Here is a 13,707-nt window from a genome sequence, read left to right on the forward strand (position 1 = left end):
TTAAATTACATAAAAGGAAAAAAAATCTGTGGATTTGACCACTGTTTTTTTACAGAAGAAAAATGGCAGCTTAGTTGCCAGACTTTTACTGTAAAATATATGGTGTTATTTTATTATTATTATTATTTAAAACATATTACTGTAAATAGAAATACAGTACCGCTGTTTAATTTTATTTTGGCAGTTTTTTACCAAAATAAAATGTGGTACCATAAAATCATCAACCGTGGATTAAAAAAAACAAAAAAACTGACAGCTCAGTCGACAGAATTTTACTGTAAAAAAACAAACATTGGTTGTTGTTTTTTTCAACTTACAGTAATATGCTGTAAAAAAAAACCTCCCTAAATTTTACAGTAAAATCTGTCGGTCATTTTTATAGTGTACAATTTGATGAATAACTTGCTTCGAAACCATAAGTTAAGCAGATATTGAAGTATTTATTTGGACTTTGACCAACAAAGTTAGAAAATATAATATTTGTTGCAATATTGGACAATATTTTTTCCCCTGAAAAACTGGGGAAAAAAACTAATACCTTTAGTAAGAAAATACAGTAAAGAAAGAAAATATTAGTTATTTCATTGACACATATTATTTCCAGGCTTTTGCGGGCCATATAAAATGACGTGGAGGGCCAGATCATTGAGTTTGACACCTGTGCACTAGACACACCAATGATGTACAATAAAACTCCTCATATGAAGTTACCATTTGTTATAACTTTGTGACATGATACAATGCACATTAATGAACATATCAAATATAAATGTGACAGATTGTAGCCAAAGGCTGATTTCCATCAGCATTTCATTGCAAAGAAACAAGCCCAGGGTTCCCACTAATTCAGCGTTATAGTGAGTTGTATTTTTTCACAAGTGGGAAGCCGGTCCCTGAAAAGAATGCCTACATTAAACCGGTCCGTGGTGCAAAAAGGGTTGGGGACCACTGCTTTACAGGGTATATAATGACGAAATAAATACTATTTACTGCAATGCACCACCCCGTTTTATTGCAACTTTTCCAATGCCAAAAGGCATTTGCTCAGGTGTAATAAACACCAATGCACCACTTTCTTATTGGACTGCAAGCTGCATGACTAAAAGTCATGACGTACAATAATAAGCTCTGGTACAACACCATGTTGGGAGGACAACATGAAGCCAAGAGTGAGACAGAGCGAGAGAGAGTTGCCGCCCCCGCTCCACGGCACCCCTGCAGCGGTTTCCAAGCAACCATACCCGCTTTACCTGTGCGGCAAGCCCGCAGTGCGCACACCCCCTCACCTTAGCTTGGAACAATCATGGTTAAAAAGCCCTCTAGCAGCCAGGCTGAGTCATGCCACTACAAACACACACACCAACACACACACATATGCGACGCAAAAATGAAGATGCACAATTGTCAAGATTGTTAATCTAAGCGAATGCAAAGGGGCAGTATAGCTCGGTTGCCAGCAGGGTTCCAGGTTCGATCTCCGCTTCCGCCATCCTAGTCACTACCGTTGTGTCCTTGGGCAAGACACTTTGCCCACCTGCTCCCAGTGCCACCCCCATATATTTAAATGTAACTTAGATATTGGGTTTCACTATCTGAAGCGCTTTGAGTCACTAGAGAAAAGCGCTATATAAATATAATTCACTTCGCTTCAAAGGAGGCTTGCAGCAATTAAACAGCCCTCACTGTAAAGTTAATAACAATAAATACACATGCTTATTATAAGACATATTGAGTAAATTCTACTACCGGTACATAACAAGGGGTACCTTGAACGCATCACTTTATGTGAGTGAGACAGACACTACCAATTAAACAGCACTCACTGTAAAGTTATTAACAATAGATACACATGCTTATTATACGACATATTGAGTAAAATTATACGACATAAGGGGTCCACTGAATGCATCACTTTAAGACGTTTGACAGTCACACACAACCATGAGTGAGACAGACACTACCAATTAAACAGCACTCAAGTTATTTCATGCTTATTATAGGACATATTGAGTAAAATTATACGATATAAGGTCCTCTGAACGCATCACTTTATGACGTTTAATTGACAGTCACACACAACCATGAGTGAGACAGGCACTACCAATTAAACAGCACTCCCTGTAAAGTTAACAATAGATACACATGCTTATTATAGGACATATTGAGTAAAATTATAAGACAACAAGGGGTCCCCTGAATGCATCACTTTATGACGTTTGACAGTCAAACACAACCATGAGTGAGACAGACACTACCAATTAAACAGCACTCACTGTAAAGTTAATAACAATACACATGCTTATTATAGGACATATTGAGTAAAATTATAAGACATAACAAGGGGTCCCCTGAATGCATCACTTTATGACGTTTGACAGTCAAACACAACCATGAGTGAGACAAACACTACACTTTTCACACGACTCACCGAAAATAAACTGCCACCGTCCCTGAAGCGTTCACAAAAGTCCTTTAGAGCGTCCTCAAACAATGATTCCGTCTCGGGTTCTATATATCTATAGATTCTTGGCTCGCGTCAGGGAGCCAACAGACTCCCTTCGATCGGCTGACGATCCCCTTTTTTTTCCCTTTTTTTTTTACAACGTGAGATAAAGTGTTGAATGGAAGCGAGCTGAAGTCTTATAGGCTGCAAGGCAACGAGCAAGAGACGCCCTGGCCCCGCCCACTTAAAGGCGTACGCCCCTTTTTTTTTGTGTGTGCATTAACACTTGCCAGGACTGGACCACCCTCTCTAAAGCCGATTTAAGCAGTGCTCTAAAACTTGCTGGTAGACGGCTGCGTTGACCCTGGATCTCAGGAAACAGAGTGGACCGACACCAGCAGATGACATGGCACCCCAAACCATCACCCAACCATGCAAATTTTGCATTTCCTTTAGAAATCGAGGTCCCAGAGTCTGGAGGAAGACAGGAGAGGCACAGGATCCACGTTGCCTGAAGTCTAGTGTAAAGTTTCCACCATCAGTGATGGTTTGGGGTGCCATGTCATCTGCTGGTGTCGGTCCACTCTGTTTCCTGAGATCCAGGGTCAACGCAGCCGTCTACCAGCAAGTTTTAGAGCACTTCATGCTTCCTGCTGCTGACCTGCTCTATGGAGATGGAGATTTCAAGTTCCAACAGGACTTGGCGCCTGCACACAGCGCAAAATCTACCCGTGCCTGGTTTACGGACCATGGTATTTCTGTTCTAAATTGGCCCGCCAACTCCCCTGACCTTAGCCCCATAGAAAATCTGTGGGGTATTGTGAAAAGGAAGATGCAGAATGCCAGACCCAAAAACGCAGAAGAGTTGAAGGTCACTATCAGAGCAACCTGGGCTCTCATAACACCTGAGCAGTGCCAGAAACTCATCGACTCCATGCCACGCCGCATTAACGCAGTAATTGAGGCAAAAGGAGCTCCAACCAAGTATTGAGTATTGTACATGCTCATATTTTTCATTTTCATACTTTTCAGTTGGCCAACATTTCTAAAAATCCCTTTTTTGTATTAGCCTTAAGTAATATTCTAATTTTGTGACACACGGAATTTTGGATTTTCATTTGTTGCCACTTCAAATCATCAAAATTAAATGAAATAAACATTTGAATGCATCAGTCTGTGTGCAATGAATAAATATAATGTACAAGTTACACCTTTTGAATGCAATTACTGAAATAAATCAAGTTTTTCAAAATATTCTAATTTACTGGCTTTTACCTGTATATGCACTTACATGCACTAAAAAACACAATATTGCATGGACTTGGTTGAAACCGGCTCTTTAAAATGCATGTACAATTCTTAATTAGGTTTTTGAGTTTTCAAAGATGGGATTAGCATACAGTGGAACCTCGATTATATACACTTTATAGAACATGGTTGTATAAAGTGTATATATACCGTATGTGTGTGTACATACATACATACATACATACATACATACATGCATACATGCATACGTGTGTATATGTATATATATATATATATATATATATATATATATATATATATATATATATATATATATATATATGTATGCATGTATATATATTATGTATATATATACACATATATACATATATATATATATGTGTATGTATATATATATATATACATACATATATATATACATATATATATATATAAATACATATATATATACATATATATACATACATATATATACATATATATATACATACATATATATATATATATATACATACATACATACATATATATATATATATATATATATATATGTATGTATATATATATATGTATATATATGTATGTATATATATATATATGTATGTATATATATGTATATATATGTATGTATTTATATATATATATGTATATATATATGTATGTATATATATATATATACATACATATATATATATATGTATATATGTGTATATATATACATGCATACATATATATATATATATATATACATACATATATATATATATATGTATATATATGTATATATGTGTATATATATACATAATATATATACATGCATACATATATACATATATATATATATATATATATATATATATATATATATATACATACATATACACACGTATGCATGTATGCATGTATATATATTATGTAGTGACGTGCGGTCACTAGAGGCAGGTGAGGCGGGGCCTCACCTGCCATCATGGAAAGAAAAAAAATGTAAAAAGAAAAAAAAATATTAAATTGTTGTATGTATCCAGTGATTATACTATAAAGTTATTTTCCATTTAACTTCACCAGTTTTAGATTATTTTTATTCAAAATCGCTGAATTTTCACATTTGCCATTCAAATACTGAGAAGAGACGGTGCGGTGAACAGCAGCCAGTCGAGGCACGTCACTCAGTGTCTCAACATGGACGGACTCGGCTAACTGCTGGTCTGCTGTGCAGTGAGACCGTATTGCTATATGAATTATATTATACATTTTCATAGTTTAGTTAGCTGAGGTATATAATGTACAGTGTATTTTGTCAACAATGTGTGTAAAGTATTTCTTGTGCTGAGCGATCATAAAACTGCTGCGAAGACGCACTGGCTGAGGCTCGCGTAACCCCGCCTCCTGGTGCTGGTTAAGGCACCTTCGCCGCAGACTGCACCTCCCAACAAGAGCGCCACACCAACCAAAGCCCACACCCAAACCCTCCACGTGCAAGACCGAATCCACCCAAAAAAAGTCACTTAACAAGAAGCCAAAAAGTGCAAAAATAACATTGCTCGCGCCGGAGGAGCCGTGAACGACTGCAAGGACACAACATTAGGTACACCTGCAGACTGCAGCACGGATTTCATATTTCATTCATTCACAACTCCTCCAACACGAACACCACTGTTCCCGCACTTATAAGTAAAGGTAAGACCATAATAACGTTTTTTTTATTAAATGTGCTTTTTTGTTTGCTACAGTTTGTATGTGTAAAGTTAAAGTTAAGTTAAAGCAGGGGCGTCACTAGCTTTTAAGGACAGGGGGGGCTTTGCCCCCAGGAGATGCACAGGATGCGAGCGAATGTTACGCACGAGCACAAAACTTCACAAACGGCTAACAAAGACTTAGAAATTATTCATTGTTATCATTATTTTAAAAAAATGCACGGGACGAAATGAAATGCTCCCCGGGACGATGGCTTTTAACCATATATTTTCTTTTTCTTTTTATGTATTTATTCATTTTACATTTTATATTAAATGTCTTGGTTTTTCCTCCCTCTGAAAATCCTATTAAATGTTTAACAAGCCATCCTATAATAATAAAACAGCTATTAATGTAACAATACAATAAAACAAATATATTTAATGATGTTTTTTTCATTATTTTAACAATAGGCTTATGTATATTACTTTATATAGATTCTACAAGAAACACAAAACTTAAAAAATAAATGATTTACAATTGCACACACAAGGTTTTGTGCAGCTTCACTCATTGTAAAGGAAGATAATGTGCTTCGTACAACTGCAGGACCGCAAGCAAGGTCGCAGAGAAAATGCGGGCTGGAATTTGAGTGATGTGGGCATTTTCTATATGAACAAGTGGAATGGATTGGATACCGACGCACGAAAGGGGCTCTCTACCTTACGCTACGAAGTGAGGGGAAACTGAGTGAATAATAACAGGTTATATGATTATTTATTTAAACTCATATTTGGGCCACTTTATAATGAATATGTCGGCATTTATTTGTAAAAAAACAAACAAAAAAACACCAAATTATTTAGGGGGGCTTAAGAATATTTTAGGGGGGCTTGAGCCCCCCTAAAATAGGCCTAACAACGTCAATGAGTTAAAGTACCAATGATTGTCACACACACTAGGTGTGGTGAAATTTGTCCTCTGCATTTGACCCATCCCCTTGATCACCCCCTGGGATGTGAGGGGAGCAGTGGGCAGCAGCGTCGCCGCGCCCGGGAATAATTGTTGGTGATTTAACCCCCAATTCCAACCCTTGATGCTGAGTGCCAAGTAGGGAAGAATGCTGGTATGAGCTTTTAAACATAACTTGTTAACTGCTGCCAATCAAATGGTGAATAAGATACTCTTTAGGGTTCATATGTTTGTAAATCTGACTGTGATGAAGTCAGTGCCTCACCAGTCATGAACCTCACCGCACGTCACTGATATATATATATATATATATATATATATATATATATATATATATATCCATTTTCTACCGCTTGTCCGTTTCAGGGTCACGGGGGATGCTGGAGCCTATCTGGGCTGCATTCGGGCGGAAGGCGGGGTACACCCTGGACAAGTCGCCACCTCATCACAGGGCCAACACAGATAGACAGACAACATTCACACTCACATTCACACACTAGGGCCAATTTAGTGTTGCCAATCAAGGTGCATGTCTTTGGAGGAGGGAGGAAGCCGGAGTACCCGGAGGGAACCCGCGCAGTCATGCGGAGAACATGCAACCTCCACACCGAAAGATCCCGAGCCCGGGATTGAACTCAGGACCTTCGTATTGTGAGGCACATGCACTAACCCCTTTTTCCACCGTGCTGCCCCTTATATTTTATATATATATATATATATATATATATATATATATATATATATATATATATATATATATATATATATATATATATATATATATATATATATATATATATATATACATATATAGACATATATACATACGTATATATATATATATATATATATATATATATATATATACACATACATACATACATACATATATATATATATATATATATATATATATATATATATATATATATATATATATATACACACACACACAGTACAGGCCAAAAGTTTGGACACACTTCATTCGTGACTATTTACATTGTAGATTGTCACTGAAGGCATCAAAACTATGAATGAACACACGTGGAGTTATGTACTTAACAAAAAAAGGTGAAATAACTGAAAACATGTTTTATATTCTAGTTTCTTCAAAATAGCCACACTTTGCTCTGATTACTGTTTTGCACACTTTTGGCATTCTCTCGGTGAGCTTCAAGAGGTAGTCACCTGATAGGGTTTTCACTTCACAAGTGTCGTAGTTTTGATGCTTTCAGTGACAATCTACAATGTAACTAGTCATGAAAATAAAGAAAATGCATTGAATGAGAGGGTGTGTCCAAACTCATACTAATACTACTACACCCCCATACCATTACAGATGCGGGCTTTTTTAATTTTGTGCCTATAACAATTCGGATGGTTCTTTTCCTCTTTGGTCCGGAGGACATGACGTCCACAATTTCCAAAAAATATTTGAAATGTGGACTAGTCAGACCAGAGAACACTTTTACACTTTGCATCAGTCAATCTTAGATAAGCTCGGGCCCATCGAAGCCGGCAGCGTTTCTGGGTGTTGTTGATAAATGGCTTTCGCTTTGCATAGTAGAGAAATGTTGTTCTGAAACTATTTGACAATTTGCTCATGCATTTGTTCACAAAGTGGTGACCCTCGCCCCCATCCTTGTTTGTGAATGACTAAACATTTCATGGAAGCTGCTTTTATACCCAATCATGGCACCCACCTGTTCCCAATTAGCCTGTTCACCTGTGGGATGTTCCAAATAAGTGTTTGATGAGCATTTCTCAATTTTCTCAGTCTTTTTTGCCACTTGTGCCAGCTTTTTTTGCAGGCATCAAATTCCAAATGAGCTAATATTTACAAAAAATAACAATGTTTCTCAGTTTGAACGTTAAGTATCTTGTCTTTGCAGTCTATTCAATTGAATATAGGTTGAAAAAGATTTGCAAATCATTGTATTTTGTTTTTATTTATGATTTACTCAATGTGCTCAAAATGGTTGTCTAGCAACCCGAAGTTATACAGTAAGACCGTGAGAGTTTGGACACATTTAAAGCATTTCTGATCACACAAAGCGATCTCTAAGACAGGCTGACACAGATATGACCAGCACAAGGTACGGAATTGTGAAAATAAATCCGGGCTGTCAAACAATTAAAATATTTATTCGTGAATAATCGCATTGTTCATAGTTACCTCAAAATCAATTGTGATTAATCGCAGATAGATAAAAAAAAACTATCATTTCATAATTAATTTCAAGACAGATAATTTTTAAGTTTGTAATACCATGACAACACCATTTGGTTTGCTTTAATAAAATGTGTGTTTGTAAACAACAAAAATGACATAAACACGTTATTAAAGAGGAATGTGTTGGTGTCTTGCCAGATTTTGTAGTAATGCAGAATTTGTATTCCTGCTGTAGAAGCCATTTCATTCAGAGGTGGAGCAACACTATATTTAGATACCACTTTCCCAAAATGTGGATTGTATTGATCACGGTTTGATTGTCAAAGATGTTTGTAATGTAATCTGTGATGTTTCTACTTGAATAAAGGCTTCTGACATTCTGTACATTACATTAATGACTTTCATGTTGCTGCATTGTAATATTCAGCCTGTTAAACATTCTGTAACTGAAGAGTATCAAGCAGAACATGTTAAAAAATAAATTACACAGTATTTCAGCCAGCCAGAAAAATTCCCCCATATTCCTCAATTGATCTACCAGCATTTATTTAGTTGCAAATATCACAGACTACTTTACAAAACATATTTCACAAAGTATGACCGTAATGTAAGACAATTAAAGGGGAACATTATCACAATTTCAGAAGGGTTAAAACCATTAAAAATCAGTTCCCAGTGGCTTATTTTATTTTTCGAAGTTTTTAAAAAAATTTTACCCATCATGCAATATCCCTAAAAAAAGCTTCAAAGTGCCTGATTTTAACCATCGTTATATACACCCGTCCATTTTCCTGTGACGTCACACAGTGATGCCAATACAAACAAACATGGCGGAAAGAACAGCAAGATATAGCGACATTAGCTCGGATTCAGACTCGGATTTCAGCGGCTTAAGCGATTCAACAGATTACGCATGTATTGAAACGGATGGTTGTAGTGTGGAGGCAGGTAGCGAAAACGAAATTGAAGAAGAAACTGAAGCTATTGAGCCAAAACGGTTTGAACCGTATGCAAGCAAAACCGACGAAAACGACAAGACAGCCAGCGACACGGGAGAAAGCGAGGACGAATTCGGCGATCGCCTTCTAACCAACGATTGGTATGTGTTTGTTTGGCATTAAAGGAAACTAACAACTATGAACTAGGTTTACAGCATATGAAATACATTTGGCAACAACATGCACTTTGAGAGTGCAGACAGCCCATTTCAGGCACGCTAAGGGCTATTTTTTCACGATTTCAGCACTCAGGTTAACCATACCTAAATAGACACAAAATACTGCATTACATAAGACTACTCGAATGATTGAAAAAATTTTATGTTTTTAAGCTAAATTATTGGTAAACACAGTTTATGTATAATAATTTACGTAAAACCGCGAGTAATGAATAAAGTTTTCATCAATGAATATATTCTGTAGCAGAGGTGTGGACTCGAGTCACATGACTTGGACTCGAGTCAGACTCGAGTCATGAATTTGATGACTTTAGACTCGACTTGACAAAATGTAAAGAGACTTGCAACTCGACTTAGACTTTAACATCAATGACTTGTGACTTCACTTGGACTTGAGCCTTTTGACTTGACATGACTTGCTACTTTCCCCAAAATCCAAATCTTAAAAAGTTATTTGGGAGCGCTCCGTATTTTTCATTTTCTTCGTCTGTGTCTCTCAGCGTGTTGTTCCTGTCAGCTGGTGTGCTGTCAGTACAACAGCCAATCAAATTAGATCTACGTTGTTTTCATCACGCAGCATTCATCCAATCAAATTGCAGTACAACCACTGAACAAGAGTTGTCCAACAACGTGCCAGTGATAAACAATTATGCCAAAGTTGGTTTCGTTCGGGTATAAAAACTAAGACTTGGTCAACAAAAAACGAATTGCCGTATGCAAATCACGCAGTTCGAATATTACAGACGGAGACGCAACAACTTCCAACTTCGTTCGACATTTGAAGTTGCACAAAGAAGGGTAAGTTTTGAATGTAAGATAACGTTTATTGGCTAAGTAACGTGACTTTTATTTGCTGTGTAGTTAAATCAGTGAGGCTGCAAACTCACTGCTAACGTTATAACCATAGACATCTTATAAGTAAACGCAGCATGGAGCGCTACTGCCTACTGGCGCAGACGAGGCGCGGGGCCGCCATCTTGGAGTGGTGATCAGTGCAATTCATTTGGCAGGAGCAATGAACTGTCAGCGCATTTAATTCATCTTACCTCACTGAATACCACTGATTTTCACCCCCCTTTTTTGTCATACGTGTAGCTATGATAACAGACACATGTTTTGGCGTGTTTTATTATTCATAGTTTGCTTATCAGTAATATAATATTCTTATACGCTATAAGTGACCAGACGTCCGAGATCAAAACTGGGAATATAATCCCAGAGAAGGGGGAAAAAAACGGTAAACTACTTTTAAGTTGAAGAAACAATATGATTAGGTTATATATACATGCGTATATCCTACATAAACAATGTATGAATACATTAGATATCTATATATCTTAGGGACCTATAGACTGTATCTCTGTTGCTTCAGCAGCAGAGAGTTTATTCTGTCTTGACCCTTTGTATTGATATTTTCTATTACATTCTTCCCTTAAATGATAATGTTTGCAGTGATTGTTTTATATGTATTATTTTATGTAAGTCGCTTTGGATAAAAGCGTCTGCCAAATACTTAAACATATATAAACACCTGAAAGTCCTCATATCAGCTAAAACCACCAATCTGTTTCACTGGATTCAGAATAAAACCAAATTCTGTTTTACCTAACAATGTTAGTATTTGAATATTGTTACTTGAAGACTTATTCCTGGTTACAATTATACTGTTAAGAAAGTATTGTCTTATACTTTGCCTAAAATGAGAATGCATCATAATCAGTGGCGGCTGGTGAATTTTGTTTTAGGTGGGGCTGAAAGTTTGTAAACCAAACCCCTGTAGGGGCGTCATCCTCCCCCAGAAGATTTCTTTGTGATTTTCACATACAAATATTGAAGATCTTTGATCCTTCTCAACTCTGTGGTAATATTATTTCCATAAGATACAACCAATAGTACGTTAATGTTAAATCTTACTTGTGAAAAGTAATCCCCCGATTCCTATTTTCAACAGTCCACTCATTTGAGCAGGAAAACGCTGAACACCATCTTTGTTTTCTACCTGTCAACTATCAGTTCAATTTTGCTGAATTGCTCACGTCACAGCAACCAATGCTGCGTCTACTTATAAGATGTCTATGGTTAAAACGTCATTGCAAACATCGCAATCTGTTGCGTCCACTGCAGTTTGCTACCTTATTCATACTTTTTGTCAAGTGATTTTTTTTAAGCAGGGTTGCATGAGGTACCTACACATAACGTTACGTTAGACAATATATCACACACAGTAACGTAACGTTAGTCAATGTATCACACACAGTAACATTACGTTAGTCAATGTATCACACACAGTAACGTAACGTTAGACAGTGGTCAGCAGCACCGCGTATTTTAGCCACCAACAAAAAGACAAACATAGTCAAATAAAGGTCAGTTAAAATGTATACTATATTAAGAATATGTGTACATATTGCATAGGGTCCTGACATCTAAAAAGTACAACTCTGTTCATTGTTATGTTCATATATTTGTTATGTTTTTCATGTGTACGCACACATCAACACACATACAGTATGAGATGAGATCAATGAGACAAGGTAAGAACAGGATAGAAACTGCTGTGGAACTAGTTACAATGCAATATGCCATTGAAATACAATGTTAACACTTTTGTGCAAATAAGTACAGTTGCACTTGTTTTTTTCAAATGTGTTTATTCTGTAAAGGAATGAGTTACATGTTTAAAATGACTGGTTAATAGTGCTATTTTGAAGTGCAATGTCAGCACTATCTTTTTCCCTGCAATTTCAAATGCACTTGTTTTAATAAATAAATACAGCGTTTTAAAAGCATACACAATCTGTGTAAATATATTAGTCTGTGGTTAAACGACTTGAAAGGACTCGAAACTCAAAATGCAGGACTTGGGACTTGACTTGAGACTTTCCAGTCTTGACTTTGGACTTGACTCGGACTTGCCCTGTCTTGACTCGGGACTTGACTCGGACTTGAGGGCAAAGACTTGAGACTTACTTGTGACTTGCAAAGCAATGACTTGGTCCCACCTCTGTTCTGTAGACATACCCTCATCCGCTCTCTTTTCCTGAAAGCTGATCTGTCCAGTTTTGGAGTTGATGTCAGCATCTGCTTTGAGTGTCTCAGGATATCCACACATTCTTGCCATCTCTGTCGTAGCATAGCTTTCGTCGGTAAAGTGTGCGGAACAAACGACTGACCATTTCGTCGGCTTTCCCCACAGCCTCGTATTTTGAACAAATTTCGTCCAATTTCTTGCCACTTTCGCATCTTTGGGCCACTGGTGCAACTTGAATCCGTCCCTGTTCGTGTTGTTACACCCTCCGAAAACACACCGACGAAAGTGAGAAAATGGCGGATTGCTTCCCGATGTGACATCACGTTGTGACGTCATCGCTCCGAGAGCGAATAATAGAAAGGCGTTTAATTCGCCAAAATTCACCCATTTAGCGTTCGGAAAACGGTTAAAAAAATATATGGTCTTTTTTCTGCAACATCAAGGTATATATTGACGCTTACATAGGTCTGGTGATAATGTTCCCCTTTAAGACATGTTTATTTCGTTAATGTAGTTAAACCGGCTGTAAAGCCTTGCACTTCAATTTTTGAAGTTGGAAAAGTGTGATGGGCTTGGGAGGGTGTTTTGACATGTTTTGAAGACGGACCTGACTTTTTGCAATAAAAAAAACGTCTCATTTCGACTTCCTGCTTATTGTCTTTCAGTTCTGTTGAGCTTTCATGTCATCTTACTAAAGCAGTCCCAGTAACAATCTACATTTTATGTTATCAATGCAATTTAACCATAATCCAAACACGGAAGTAAAGCTCCTCCTCTCTGAAGCGGCAATGCGCGCCAGCAGGCGTTCGAAGATAAAATGGTCTTTTCTTGTCGGGAGAATGACTTGCCATGGCTTTGGATCTGATATTTCCATAATGTCCCTCTTTTCTTTGTGCTTTTCTGCTGGATTTTTTCTTTTTTCGAGCTTGTGGCTCAACAGCAACTGAAGCCATAACATTTTCCCACTC

The 13,707-nt window shown here is 37.1% G+C and overlaps 1 protein-coding gene across 3 annotated transcripts in view; it reads right to left on the reverse strand.

Annotated features, from left to right (window-relative positions):
- errfi1a (ERBB receptor feedback inhibitor 1a) overlaps nucleotides 1-13,707 on the reverse strand; it is an 82,689-nt gene that overhangs the window by 29,349 nt on the left and 39,633 nt on the right. The window contains exon 1 of one of the 3 annotated variants that reach the window (XM_061938862.2): nucleotides 2,429-2,609. The exons of the other annotated variants lie outside the window; for them this stretch is intronic. The gene's annotated coding sequence lies outside the window, so the exon portion shown is untranslated. Of the gene's footprint in view, nucleotides 1-2,428; nucleotides 2,610-13,707 lie in introns of those variants that run through there. 3 annotated transcript variants of the gene reach the window in all.

The sequence above is a fragment of the Nerophis lumbriciformis genome, linkage group LG03 (assembly GCF_033978685.3).
Source record: "Nerophis lumbriciformis linkage group LG03, RoL_Nlum_v2.1, whole genome shotgun sequence".
In the NCBI taxonomy this organism is placed as follows: Eukaryota; Metazoa; Chordata; class Actinopteri; order Syngnathiformes; family Syngnathidae; genus Nerophis; species Nerophis lumbriciformis.